Below are 13,803 nucleotides of genomic sequence, written 5' to 3'. Positions count from 1 at the left end.
AACCGAGGGACATGCATTTCGCAAGGCAACTTGTACAATTACCCGAGGGACAAGGCATGCTTGCCAAGGCCGTGGCTTGGCATGCTTGCCAAGGCCGTGGCATGACATGCTGCTGGCCAAGGCCGGGGCATGCCATGCTGCTGGACGAGGCCGTGGCAAGGCATGCTGATGGCCGAGGCCGTGGCAAGGCATGCTGATGGCCGAGGCCGTGGCGTGGCATGCCATGCTGCTGGACGAGGCCGTGGCAAGGCATGCTGCTGGCCAAGGCGTTGGCATGGCATGCTGCTGCTGACCAAGGCTTGGGCTTGCCATGCTGCTGGCAAAGGCTGCGGCATGGCATTCTGCCGGCCAAGGCCGCGGCATGGCATGCTGCTGGCCAAGGCTTTGGCATGCCATGTTGCTGGCCAAGGCCGTGGCATGGCATGCTGCTGGCCAAGGCCGTGGCATGACATGCTGGCCAAGGCCGGGGCATGGCAAGCTGCTGGCCAAGGTCGTGGCAAGGCACGCTGCTGGCCAAGGCCGGGGCATGGCACGCTGCTGGCCATGGCCGTGGCATGACAAGCTTGCCAAGGCCGGGGCATGGCGTGCTGCTGGCCAAGGCTTTGGCATGCCATGTTGCTGGCCAAGGCTGTGGCATGGCATGCTGCTGGCCAAGGCCGTGGCATGACATGCTGGCCAAGGCCGGGGCATGGCATGCTGCTGGCCAAGGCCGTGGCATGGCATGCTGCTGGCCAAGGCCGTGGCATGACATGCTTGCCAAGGCCAGGGCATGACATGCTGCTGGCCAAGGCTTTGGCATGCCATGCTGCTGGCCAAGGCCGTGGCATGACATGCTTGCCAAGGCCAGGGCATGGCATGCTGCTGGCCAAGGCTGTGGCATGGCATGCTGCTGGCCAAGGCCGTGGCATGACATGCTGGCCAAGGCCGGGGCATGGCATGCTGCTGGCCAAGGCCGTGGCATGGCATGCTGCTGGCCAAGGCCGTGGCATGACATGCTTGCCAAGGCCCAGGGCATGGCATGCTGCTGGCCAAGGCTTTGGCATGCCATGTTGCTGACCGAGGCTGTGGCATGGCATGCTGGCCTAGGCAAACGTGCCACCGCCACCACCGCGGGCCGCCACTCGACGCATCCCGTGCTTGGCTATGTAGTTTCGATGCCACAAGCCAATGCCACAAGCCAAGCGATGGCATGTGCCAAGCGCCCGCCTAGGCATAGGCGTGGCCTGTGGCCTGGCCATGCTGGCCAGCCTTAAGGGAGGTGCCCCCCCCTTATAATAGCCTGTTAAGCCCTTTTCAATCTGGCAGGAGGAAACACCAAGCATGTTCGAGGAGTCATAATGGGGTTTTTTTAAAAAGTAATGGTTTTTTGCCAAAACTTTCAACATGAAAGTTGTATGAAATAATTTAATACACCATAAAAAAAATTATAAAAAAATATTTGGCCACCGGAATATTTTATTTTAATTTATTTCAATTTTAATACTTAAAAAATAATAAAAATTACTAAAAATACTCAAAAAATTCTACAAAAATTCCAACAATTATAAGATGAGGCACTAGTAATTATAGTAATTTTTTTAATTATTTTTTTTATTTTTTATTTATTTTATTATAATTTTTATGAGTAAATAAATAATTAAAAAGCCCGACGAACGTGCAAAAACTCTTAGAGAAACCGAGCAAGCATCGGATAGCTCGAATGCAAATAACAAACGCAACAGGCAACTTCCGAGGGACATACTTTTCCCAACAAGCTTCCACTGGGGAAAGCACTAGCAACGTGTTCGCAAGTCAAAGGCAACCAAACGGCTATTACCCGAGGGACATGCATTTCGCAGGGCAACATATACGTAAGTCAAAGCCAAACCAAATGGCAATTACACGAGGGACAGGATTGCTTGCCAAGGGCGTGGCATGCGATGTTCTAGCCCAAGGCCAAGGCACGCCACGCTGCGGGACAAGGCCGTGGCAAGACATGCGGCTGGCCTTGGCCTTGGCATGGCATGCCACTGGCTTTGGCTGGGCTGCGTTGGCCTTGGCATGGAATGTTGCTGGCTTCGGATGGGCTGCCTTGGCCTTGGCCATGGCCTTGGCATGGCATGCTGCTGGCCTTGGCCGTGGCATGGCATGCTGCTGGCCTTGGCCTTGGCACGGCATGCTGCTGGCCTTGGCCTTGGCATGGCATGCTGCTGGCTTTGGCTGGGCTACCTTGGCCGTGGCATGGCATGCTGCTGGCCTTGGCCTTGCCATGGCATGCTGCTGGCTTTGGCTGGGCTGCCTTGGCCGTGGCATGGCATGCTGCTGGCCTTGGCCTTGGCATGGCATGCTGCTGGCTTTGGCTGGGCTGCCTTGGCCGTGGCATGGCATGCTGCTGGCCTTGGCCTTGGCATGGCATGCTGCTGGCTTTGGCTGGGCTGCCTTGGCCGTGGCATGGCACGCTGCTGGCCTTGGCCATGGCATGGCATGCTGCTGGCTTGGGCTGGGCTGCCTTGGCCGTGGCATGGGATGCTGCTGGGCTGCCATGGCCGTGGCATGGCATGCTGCTGGCCTTGGCCTTGGCATGGCATGCTGCTTGCATTGGCTGGGCTGCCTTGGCCGTGGCATGGCATGCTGCTGGCCTGGGCCTTGGCATGGCATGCTGCTGGCTTTGGCTGGCCTGCCTTGGCCGTGGCATGGCATGCTGCTGGCCTTGGCCTTGGCATGGCATGCTGCTGGCTTTGGCTGGCCTGCCTTGGCCGTGGCATGGCATGCTGCTGGCCTTGGCCATGGCATGGCATGCTGCTGGCTTGGGCTGGGCTGCCTTGGCCGTGGCATGGCATGCGGCTGGCCTAGGCCTTGGCATGGCATGCTGCTGGCTTTGGCTGGCCTGCCTTGGCCGTGGCATGGCATGCTGCTGGCCTTGGCCTTGGCATGGCTTGCTGCTGGCATTGGCTGGGCTGCCTTGGCCGTGGCATGGCATGCTGCGGGCCTTGGCATTGGCATGGCATGCTGCGGGCTTTGGCTGGGCTGCCTTGGCCGTGGCATGGCATGCTGCTGGCCTTGGCCTTGGCATGGCTTGCTGCTGGCATTGGCTGGGCTGCCTTGGCCGTGGCATCGCATGCTGCTGGCCTTGGCCTTGGCATGGCATGCTGCTGGCTTTGGCTGGATTGCCTTGGCCGTGGCATGGCATGCTGCTGGCCTTGGCCTTGGCATGGCATGCTGCTGGTTTTGGCTGGCCTGCCTTGGCCTTGGCATGGCATGCTGCTGGCCTTGGCCTTGGCATGGCATGCTGCTGGCCTTGGCCTTGGCATGGCATGCTGCTGGCTTTGGCTGGCCTGCCTTGGCCGTGGCATGGCAAGCTGCTGGCCTTGGCCTTGGCATGGCATGCTGCTGGCTTTGGCTGGGCTGCCTTGGCCGTGGCATGGCATGCTGCTGGCCTTGGTATTGGCATGGCATGCTGCTGGCTTTGGCTGGCCTGCCTTGGCCGTGGCATGGCATGCTGCTGGCCTTGGCCATGGCATGGCATGCTGCTGGCTTGGGCTGGGCTGCCTTGGCCGTGGCATGGCATGCTGCTGGCCTAGGCCTTGGCATGGCAAGCTGCTGGCTTTGGCTGGCCTGCCTTGGCCGTGGCATGGCATGCTGCTGGCCTTGGCCTTGGCATGGCTTGCTGCTGGCATTGGCTGGGCTGCCTTGGCCGTGGCATCGCATGCTGCTGGCCTTGGCCTTGGCATGGCATGCTGCGGGCTTTGGCTGGGCTGCCTTGGCCGTGGCATGGCATGCTGCTGGCCTTGGCCTTGGCATGGCATGCTGCTGGCTTTGGCTGGCCTGCCTTGGCCGTGGCATGGCATGCTGCTGGCCTTGGCCTTGGCATGGCATGCTGCTGGCTTTGGCTGGCCTGCCTCGGCCGTGGCATGGCATGCTGCTGGCCTTGGCCGTGGCATGGCATGCTGCTGGCCTTGGCCTTGGCATGGCATGCTGCTGGCTTTGGCTGGCCTGCCTTGGCCGTGGCATGGCATGCGGCTGGCCTTGGCCTTGGCATGGCATGCTGCTGGCTTTGGCTGGCCTGCCTTGGCCGTGCCATGGCATGCTGCTGGCCTTGGCCTTGGCATGGCATGCTGCTGGCTTTGGCTGGGCTGCCTTGGCCGTGGCATGGCATGCTGCTGGCCTTGGCCTTGGCATGGCATGCTGCTGGCTTTGGCTGGCCTGCCTTGGCCGTGGCATGGCATGCTGCTGGCCTAGGCCATGGCATGGCATGCTGCTGGCTTGGGCTGGGCTGCCTTGGCCGTGGCATGGCATGCTGCTGGCCTAGGCCTTGGCATGGCATGCTGCTGGCTTTGGCTGGCCTGCCTTGGCCGTGGCATGGCATGCTGCTGGCCTTGGCCTTGGCATGGCTTGCTGCTGGCTTTGGCTGGGCTGCCTTGGCCGTGGCATGGCATGCTGCTGGCCTTGGCCTTGGCATGGCATGCTGCTGGCTTTGGCTGGCCTGCCTTGGCCGTGGCATGGCATGCTGCTGGCCTTGGCCATGGCATGGCATGCTGCTGGCTTGGGCTGGGCTGCCTTGGCCGTGGCATGGCATGCTGCTGGCCTTTGCCTTGGCATGGCTTGCTGCTGGCATTGGCTGGGCTGCCTTGGCCGTGGCATCGCATGCTGCTGGCCTTGGCCTTGGCATGGCATGCTGCTGGCCATGGCCTTGGCATGGCATGCTGCTGGCTTTGGCTGGCCTGCCTTGGCCGTGGCATGGCATGCTGCTGGCCTTGGCTTTGGCATGGCATGCTGCTGGCTTTGGCTGGCCTGCCTTGGCCGTGGCATGGCATGCTGCTGGCCTTGGCCATGGCATGGCATGCTGCTGGCTTGGGCTGGGCTGCCTTGGCCGTGGCATGGCATGCTGCTGGCCTTGGCCTTGGCATGGCATGCTGCTGGCTTTGGCTGGGCTGCCTTGGCCGTGGCATGGCATGCTGCTGGCCTTGGCCTTGGCATGGCATGCTGCTGGCTTTGGCTGGCCTGCCTTGGCCGTGGCATGGCAGGCTGCTGGCCTTGGCCTTGGCATGGCATGCTGCTGGCTTTGGCTGGGCTGCCTTGGCCGTGGCATGGCATGCTGCTGGCCTTGGCCTTGGCATGGCATGCTGCTGGCTTTGGCTGGCCTGCCTTGGCCTTGGCATGGCATGCTGCTGGCCTTGGCCATGGCATGGCATGCTGCTGGATTGGGCTGGGCTGCCTTGGACGTGGCATGGCATGCTGCTGGCCTAGGCCTTGGCATGGCATGCTGCTCGCTTTGGCTGGCCTGCCTTGGCCGTGGCATGGCATGCTGCTGGCCTTGGCCTTGGCATGGCTTGCTGCTGGCATGGGCTGGGCTGCCTTGGCCGTGGCATGGCATGCTGCTGGCCTTGGCCTTGGCATGGCATGCTGCTGGCTTCGGCTGGGCTGCCTTGGCCGTGGCATGGCATGCTGCTGGCCTTGGCCTTGGCATGGCATGCTGCTGGCTTTGGCTGCCCTGCCTTGGCCGTGGCATGGCATGCTGCTGGCCTTGGCCTTGGCATGGCATGCTGCTGGCTTTGGCTGGCCTGCCTTGGCCGTGGCATGGCTTGCTGCTGGCCTTGGCCATGGCATGGCATGCTGCTGGCCTTGGGCTGGGCTGCCTTGGCCGTGGCATGGCATGCTGCTGGCCTTGGCCTTGGCATGGCTTGCTGCTGGCTTTGGCTGGGCTGCCTTGGCCGTGGCATGGCATGCTGCTGGCCTTGGCCTTGGCATGGCATGCTGCTGGCTTTGGCTGGCCTGCCTCGGCCGTGGCATGGCATGCTGCTGGCCTTGGCCGTGGCATGGCATGCTGCTGGCCTTGGCCTTGGCATGGCATGCTGCTGGCTTTGGCTGGCCTGCCTTGGCCGTGGCATGGCATGCGGCTGGCCTTGGCCTTGGCATGGCATGCTGCTGGCTTTGGCTGGCCTGCCTTGGCCGTGCCATGGCATGCTGCTGGCCTTGGCCTTGGCATGGCATGCTGCTGGCTTTGGCTGGGCTGCCTTGGCCGTGGCATGGCATGCTGCTGGCCTTGGCCTTGGCATGGCATGCTGCTGGCTTTGGCTGGCCTGCCTTGGCCGTGGCATGGCATGCTGCTGGCCTAGGCCATGGCATGGCATGCTGCTGGCTTGGGCTGGGCTGCCTTGGCCGTGGCATGGCATGCTGCTGGCCTAGGCCTTGGCATGGCATGCTGCTGGCTTTGGCTGGCCTGCCTTGGCCGTGGCATGGCATGCTGCTGGCCTTGGCCTTGGCATGGCTTGCTGCTGGCTTTGGCTGGGCTGCCTTGGCCGTGGCATGGCATGCTGCTGGCCTTGGCCTTGGCATGGCATGCTGCTGGCTTTGGCTGGCCTGCCTTGGCCGTGGCATGGCATGCTGCTGGCCTTGGCCATGGCATGGCATGCTGCTGGCTTGGGCTGGGCTGCCTTGGCCGTGGCATGGCATGCTGCTGGCCTTTGCCTTGGCATGGCTTGCTGCTGGCATTGGCTGGGCTGCCTTGGCCGTGGCATCGCATGCTGCTGGCCTTGGCCTTGGCATGGCATGCTGCTGGCCATGGCCTTGGCATGGCATGCTGCTGGCTTTGGCTGGCCTGCCTTGGCCGTGGCATGGCATGCTGCTGGCCTTGGCTTTGGCATGGCATGCTGCTGGCTTTGGCTGGCCTGCCTTGGCCGTGGCATGGCATGCTGCTGGCCTTGGCCATGGCATGGCATGCTGCTGGCTTGGGCTGGGCTGCCTTGGCCGTGGCATGGCATGCTGCTGGCCTTGGCCTTGGCATGGCATGCTGCTGGCTTTGGCTGGGCTGCCTTGGCCGTGGCATGGCATGCTGCTGGCCTTGGCCTTGGCATGGCATGCTGCTGGCTTTGGCTGGCCTGCCTTGGCCGTGGCATGGCAGGCTGCTGGCCTTGGCCTTGGCATGGCATGCTGCTGGCTTTGGCTGGGCTGCCTTGGCCGTGGCATGGCATGCTGCTGGCCTTGGCCTTGGCATGGCATGCTGCTGGCTTTGGCTGGCCTGCCTTGGCCTTGGCATGGCATGCTGCTGGCCTTGGCCATGGCATGGCATGCTGCTGGATTGGGCTGGGCTGCCTTGGACGTGGCATGGCATGCTGCTGGCCTAGGCCTTGGCATGGCATGCTGCTCGCTTTGGCTGGCCTGCCTTGGCCGTGGCATGGCATGCTGCTGGCCTTGGCCTTGGCATGGCTTGCTGCTGGCATGGGCTGGGCTGCCTTGGCCGTGGCATCGCATGCTGCTGGCCTTGGCCTTGGCATGGCATGCTGCTGGCTTCGGCTGGGCTGCCTTGGCCGTGGCATGGCATGCTGCTGGCCTTGGCCTTGGCATGGCATGCTGCTGGCTTTGGCTGCCCTGCCTTGGCCGTGGCATGGCATGCTGCTGGCCTTGGCCTTGGCATGGCATGCTGCTGGCTTTGGCTGGCCTGCCTTGGCCGTGGCATGGCTTGCTGCTGGCCTTGGCCATGGCATGGCATGCTGCTGGCCTTGGGCTGGGCTGCCTTGGCCGTGGCATGGCATGCTGCTGGCCTTGGCCTTGGCATGGCTTGCTGCTGGCTTTGGCTGGGCTGCCTTGGCCGTGGCATGGCATGCTGCTGGCCTTGGCCTTGGCATGGCATGCTGCTGGCTTTGGCTGGGCTGCCTTGGCCGTGGCATGGCATGCTGCTGGCCTTGGCCTTGGCATGGCAAGCTGCTGGCTTTGGCTGGGATGCCTTGGCCGTGCCATGGCATGCTGCTGGCCTTGGCCTTGGCCTTGGCATGGCATGCTGCTGGCTTTGGCTGGGCTGCCTTGGCCGTGGCATGGCATGCTGCTGGCCTTGGCCTTGGCATGGCATCCTGCTGGCTTTGGCTGGGCTGCCTTGGCCGTGGCATGGCATGCTGCTGGCCTTGGCCTTGGCATGGCATGCTGCTGGCTTTGGCTGGCCTGCCTTGGCCGTGGCATGGCATGCGGCTGGCCTTGGCCTTGGCATGGCATGCTGCTGGCTTTGGCTGGCCTGCCTTGGCCGTGCCATGGCATGCTGCTGGCCTTGGCCTTGGCATGGCATGCTGCTGGCTTTGGCTGGGCTGCCTTGGCCGTGGCATGGCATGCTGCTGGCCTTGGCCATGGCATGGCATGCTGCTGGCTTTGGCTGGCCTGCCTTGGCCGTGGCATGGCATGCTGCTGGCCTTGGCCTTGGCATGGCAAGCTGCTGGCTTTGGCTGGGCTGCCTTGGCCGTGGCATGGCATGCTGCGGGCCTTGGCATTGGCATGGCATGCTGCTGGCTTTGGCTGGGCTGCCTTGGCCGTGGCATGGCATGCTGCTGGCCTTGGCCATGGCATGGCATGCTGCTGGCTTTGGCTGGCCTGCCTTGGCCGTGACATGGCATGCTGCTGGCCTTGGCCTTGGCATGGCAAGCTGCTGGCTTTGGCTGGGCTGCCTTGGCCGTGGCATGGCATGCTGCTGGCCTTGGCCTTGGCATGGCATGCTGCTGGCTTTGGCTGGGCTGGCCTCGCCGTGGCATGCCATGCTGCTGGCCATGGCCTTGGGGCTGCTGTTCTTATCACTAGACGTGCGTTGCGTGCGAAGGCGTGCAAAGGCGTGCGCGACCATGCGCGCAACACGCGCACCGGGGTCAAAAGACCACGCGCGCGGTATTCGCACAGGCCACGCTGCCCACGCCGCGGGCATGCCAGGCCAGGCTGCCCTGGCCGGCTGCATGCCAGGCCGCCCAGGCCGTGCGCATGCCATGCCGTGCTGCCACGGCCGGCTGCATGCCAGGCCGCCCAGGCCGTGCGCATGCCATGCCGTGCTGCCCACGCCGCGGGCATGCCAGGCCGGCTGCATGCCAGGCCGCCCAGGCCGTGCGCATGCCATGCCGTGCTGCCCAGGCCGGCTGCATGCCAGGCCGCCCAGGCCGTGCGCATGCCATGCCGTGCTGCCCAGGCCGGCTGCATGCCAGGCCGCCCAGGCCGTGCGCATGCCATGCCGTGCTGCCCAGGCCGTGCTGCCCAGGCCGCGGGCATGCCAGGCCGGCTGCATGCTAGGCCGCCCAGGCCGTGCGCATGCCATGCCGTGCTGCCCATGCCGCGCGCATGCCAGGCCGCCCAAGGCCGCGCCCGAGCCGCCCAAGGCCGCGCCCAGGCCGCCCAAGGCCGCGCCCGAGCCGCCCAAGGCCGCGCCCAGGCCGCCCAAGGCCGCCCAAGGCCGCGCCCGAGCCGCCCAAGGCCGCGCCCAGGCCGCCCAAGGCCGCGCCCAGGCCGCGCAAGGCCGCGGTCCAGGCCGCCCAAGGCCGCGGCCGAGCCGCCCAAGGCCGCAGCCCAGGCCGCGGTCGAGCCGCAGTGCATATAACCCAAGGCCGCAGCCCAGGCCGCGCCCAACATGGGGCGTACCTGACACTGCCTGGCCCTGGGCAAGGGAGGTGCCCCCCCCTTATAATAGGCTGTTAAGCCCTTTTCAATCTGGCAGGAGGAAACATCAAGCATGTTCGAGGAGTCATAATGGGGTTTTTTTAAAAAGTAATGGTTTTTTGCCAAAACTTTCAACATGAAAGTTGTAGGAAATAATTTAATACACCATAAAAAAAATTAAAAAAAATATTTTTTTACCGAAAATATTTTATTTTAATTTATTTCGATTTTAATACTTAAAAAATAATAAAAATTAATAAAAATGGTCAAAAAATTATGGAAAAATTCCAATAATTAAAGGATGATTCACTAGTAATTATAGAAATTATTAAATTATTTTTTTCATTTTTTTTTTATTTTGATTTTTTTTGCCAAATAAGGGCTTTAAAAATTCGAAAAGCTCAAGAAAAATTGCAAAAAAATAGGGAATGACATTTAGAATTGATTGTAGTGCATTTTTAATTGTGTTGCACGGTTTGGGTAAGATTATAAAAGAATCATGTTCAAAAAGATCGATCAAGGCGGTGGCATGCCATGGCCTTGGCCTTGGCCTTTGCCCGCGGCCTTGGCCTTGGCCTTGGCCATGCCTTGCACAGGGACTTGGCCTTGCCCACTGCCTTGGCCTTGGCCTTGGCCTTTGCCCGCGGCCTTGGCCTTGGCCTTGGCCATGCCTTGCACAAGGACTTGGCCTTGCCCACTGCCTTGGCCTTGGCCTTGGCCATGGCATGGCATGCTCGCCGAGGCTGTGGCATGCCTTGCTCTGCTAGCCAAGGCCGCGGCGTGGCATGCTCGCCCAGCCCGTGGCATGCCATGCTCGCCCAGCCCGTGGCACGCCATGTTGGCCCAAGGCATTGGCATGGCATGCCGGCCAAGGCATGCTGGCCAACGCTGCACAAAGCGGTGCCATGGCATGGCATGCTGACCAAGACCGTGCCATGGCATGCTGGGCGAGGCCGTGGCATGGCATGCTGGCCGAGGCCGTGGCTTGCCATGCCGCCACGGCCGTGGCATGCCGGGCAACGGACCGGCATGGCCCAGCCCGTGGCACGCCATGTTGGCCCAAGGCATTGGCATGGCATGCCGGCCAAGGCATGCTGGCCAACGCCGCGGCACGGCGTGCTGGACAAGGCGGTGCCATGGCATGGCATGCTGACCAAGACAGTGCCATGGCATGCTGGCCGAGGCCGTGGCAAGGCATGTTGGCCGAGGCCGTGGCTTGCCATGCCGCCACGGCCGTGGCATGCTGGGCAACGGACCGGCACGGCATGCTGGCCGTAGCGGTGGCACGACATGCTGGCCAAGGCAGTGGCATGGCATGTTGGCCAAGGCTAAGGCCTGGCACGCCGTGGCAAGGCACGCTGGCCAAGGCAGTCGCAAGCCATGCGGGCCGAGGCCGTGGCATGGCATGCGGGCCGAGGCCGTGGCATGGCATGTTGGGCAACGACTTGGCAAGGCATGCGGGCCGAGCCCGTGGCATGGCTTCCGGGCAGAGGCCGTGGCATGGCACGCCGGCCGAGCCCGTGGCATGGCATGCGAGCCGAGGCCGTGGCATGGCATGGCATGCGGGCCGAGGCCGTGGCATGGCATTCCGTCCTTGGCATGCGGGGCAACGCTGTGGCATGGCATGCGGGCCGAGGCCGTGGCAAGGCATGTTGGCCAAGGCCATGGCATGGCCCGCTGGGCAACGCGGTGGCGTGGCATGCTGGGCAACGCCGCGGCAAGGCATGCGGGCCGAGGCCTTGGCATGGCATGCGGGCCGAGGCCGTGGCATGGCATGCGGGCCGAGGCCGTGGCATGTCATGCGGGCCGAGGCCGTGGCATGGCATGCGGGCCGTGGCCTTCGCTCGACATGTTGGCCAAGGCTAAGGCATGGCACGCCGGGCAACGCGGTGGCATGGCATGCTGGGCAACGCGGTGGCAAGGCATGCGGGCCTAGGCCGTGGCATGGCATGTTGGGCAACGCCGTAGCAAGGCATGCGGGCCGAGGCCGTGGCATGGCATGCGGGCCGAGGCCGTGGCATGGCATGCGGGCCGTGGCCGTGGCATGGCATGTTGGGCGACGCCGTGGCATGGCATGCGGGCCGAGGCCGTGGCATGGCATGCGGGCCGAGGCCGTGGCATGGCATGTTGGGCGACGCCGTGGCAAGGCATGCGGGCCGAGGCCGTGGCATGTCATGCGGGCCGTGGCCGTGGCATGGCATGCGGGCCGAGGCCGTGTCATGGCATGTTTGGCAACGCCGTGGCAAGACATGCGGGCCGTGGCAAGGCATGGCATGCGGGCCGAGGCCGTGGCTCGACATGTTGGCCAAGGCTAAGGCATGGCACGCCGGGCAACGCGGTGGCATGGCATGCTGGGCAACGCGGTGGCAAGGCATGCGGGCCGAGGCCGCGGCATGGCATGGTGGGCCACGCCGTGGCAAGGCATGCGGGCCGAGGCCGTGGCATGGCATGCGGGCATGCGGGCCGAGGCCGTGGCATGTCATGCGGGCCGAGGCCGTGGCATGGCATGCGGGCCGAGGCCGTGGCATGGCATGCGGGCCGAGGCCTTGGCTCGACATGTTGGCCAAGGCTAAGGCATGGCACGCCGGGCAACGCGGTGGCATGGCATGCTGGGCAACGCGGTGGCAAGGCATGCGGGCCTAGGCCGTGGCATGGCATGTTGGGCAACGCCGTAGCAAGGAATGCGGGCCGAGGCCGTGGCATGGCATGCGGGCCGAGGCCGTGGCATGGCATGCGGGCCGTGGCCGTGGCATGGCATGTTGGGCGACGCCGTGGCATGGCATGCGGGCCGAGGCCGTGGCATGGCATGTTGGGCGACGCCGTGGCATGGCATGTTGGGCTGAGGCCGTGGCATGTCATGCGGGCCGTGGCCGTGGCATGGCATGCGGGCCGAGGCCGTGTCATGGCATGTTTGGCAACGCCGTGGCAAGACATGCGGACCGTGGCAAGGCATGGCATGCGGGCCGAGGCCGTGGCTCGACATGTTGGCCAAGGCTAAGGCATGGCACGCCGGGCAACGCGGAGGCATGGCATGCTGGGCAACGCGGTGGCAAGGCATGCGGGCCGAGGCCGTGGCATGGCATGGTGGGCAACGCCGTGGCAAGGCATGCGGGCCGAGGCCGTGGCATGGCATGCGGGCATGCGGGCCGAGGCCGTGGCATGTCATGCGGGCCGAGGCCGTGGCATGGCATGCGGGCCGAGGCCTTGGCTCGACATGTTGGCCAAGGCTAAGGCATGGCACGCCGGGCAACGCGGTGGAATGGCATGCTGGGCAACGCGGTGGCAAGGCATGCGGGCCTAGGCCGTGGCATGGCATGTTGGGCAACGCCGTAGCAAGGCATGCGGGCCGAGGCCGTGGCATGGCATGCGGGCCGAGGCCGTGCCATGGCATGCGGGCCGTGGCCGTGGCATGGCATGTTGGGCGACGCCGTGGCATGGCATGCGGGCCGAGGCCGTGGCATGGCATGCGGGCCGAGGCCGTGGCATGGCATGTTGGGCAACGCCGTGGCAAGGCATGCGGGCCGAGGCCGTGGCATGTCATGCGGGCCGTGGCCGTGGCATGGCATGCAGGCCGAGGCCGTGTCATGGCATGTTTGGCAACGCCGTGGCAAGACATGCGGGCCGTGGCAAGGCATGGCATGCGGGCCGAGGCCGTGGCTCGACATGTTGGCCAAGGCTAAGGCATGGCACGCCGGGCAACGCGGTGGCATGGCATGCTGGGCAACGCGGTGGCAAGGCAAGCGGGCCGAGGCCGTGGCATGGCATGGTGGGCAACGCGGTGGCAAGGCATGCGGGCCGAGGCCGTGGCATGGCATGCGGGCCGAGGCCGTGGCATGGCATGCGGGCCGAGGCCGTGGCATGGCATGCGGGCCGAGGCCTTGGCTCGACATGTTGGCCAAGGCTAAGGCATGGCACGCCGGGCAACGCGGTGGCATGGCATGCCGGGCAACGCGGTGGCAAGGCAGGCGGGCCTAGGCCGTGGCATGGCATGTTGGGCAATGCCGTAGCAAGGCATGCGGGCCGAGGCCGTGGCATGGCATGCGGGCCGAGGCCGTGGCATGGCATGCGGGCCGTGGCCGTGGCATGGCATGTTGGGCGACGCCGTGGCATGGCATGCGGGCCGAGGCCGTGGCATGGCATGTTGGGCGACGCCGTAGCAAGGCATGCGGGCCGAGGCCGTGGCATGTCATGCGGGCCGTGGCCGTGGCATGGCTTGCGGGCCGAGGCCGTGTCATGGTATGTTTGGCAACGCCGTGGCAAGACATGCGGGCCGTGGCAAGGCATGGCATGCGGGCCGAGGCCGTGGCTCGACATGTTGGCCAAGGCTAAGGCATGGCACGCCGGGCAACGCGGTGGCATGGCATGCTGGGCAACGCGGTGGCAAGGCATGCGGGCCGAGGCCGTGGCATGGCATGTTGGGCAACG

The sequence above is a fragment of the Camellia sinensis genome, chromosome 14 (genome assembly GCF_055761805.1).
Source record: "Camellia sinensis isolate YWXY chromosome 14, ASM5576180v1, whole genome shotgun sequence".
In the NCBI taxonomy this organism is placed as follows: domain Eukaryota; kingdom Viridiplantae; phylum Streptophyta; class Magnoliopsida; order Ericales; family Theaceae; genus Camellia; species Camellia sinensis.
Note: the sequence above shows the minus strand (reverse complement) of the source record.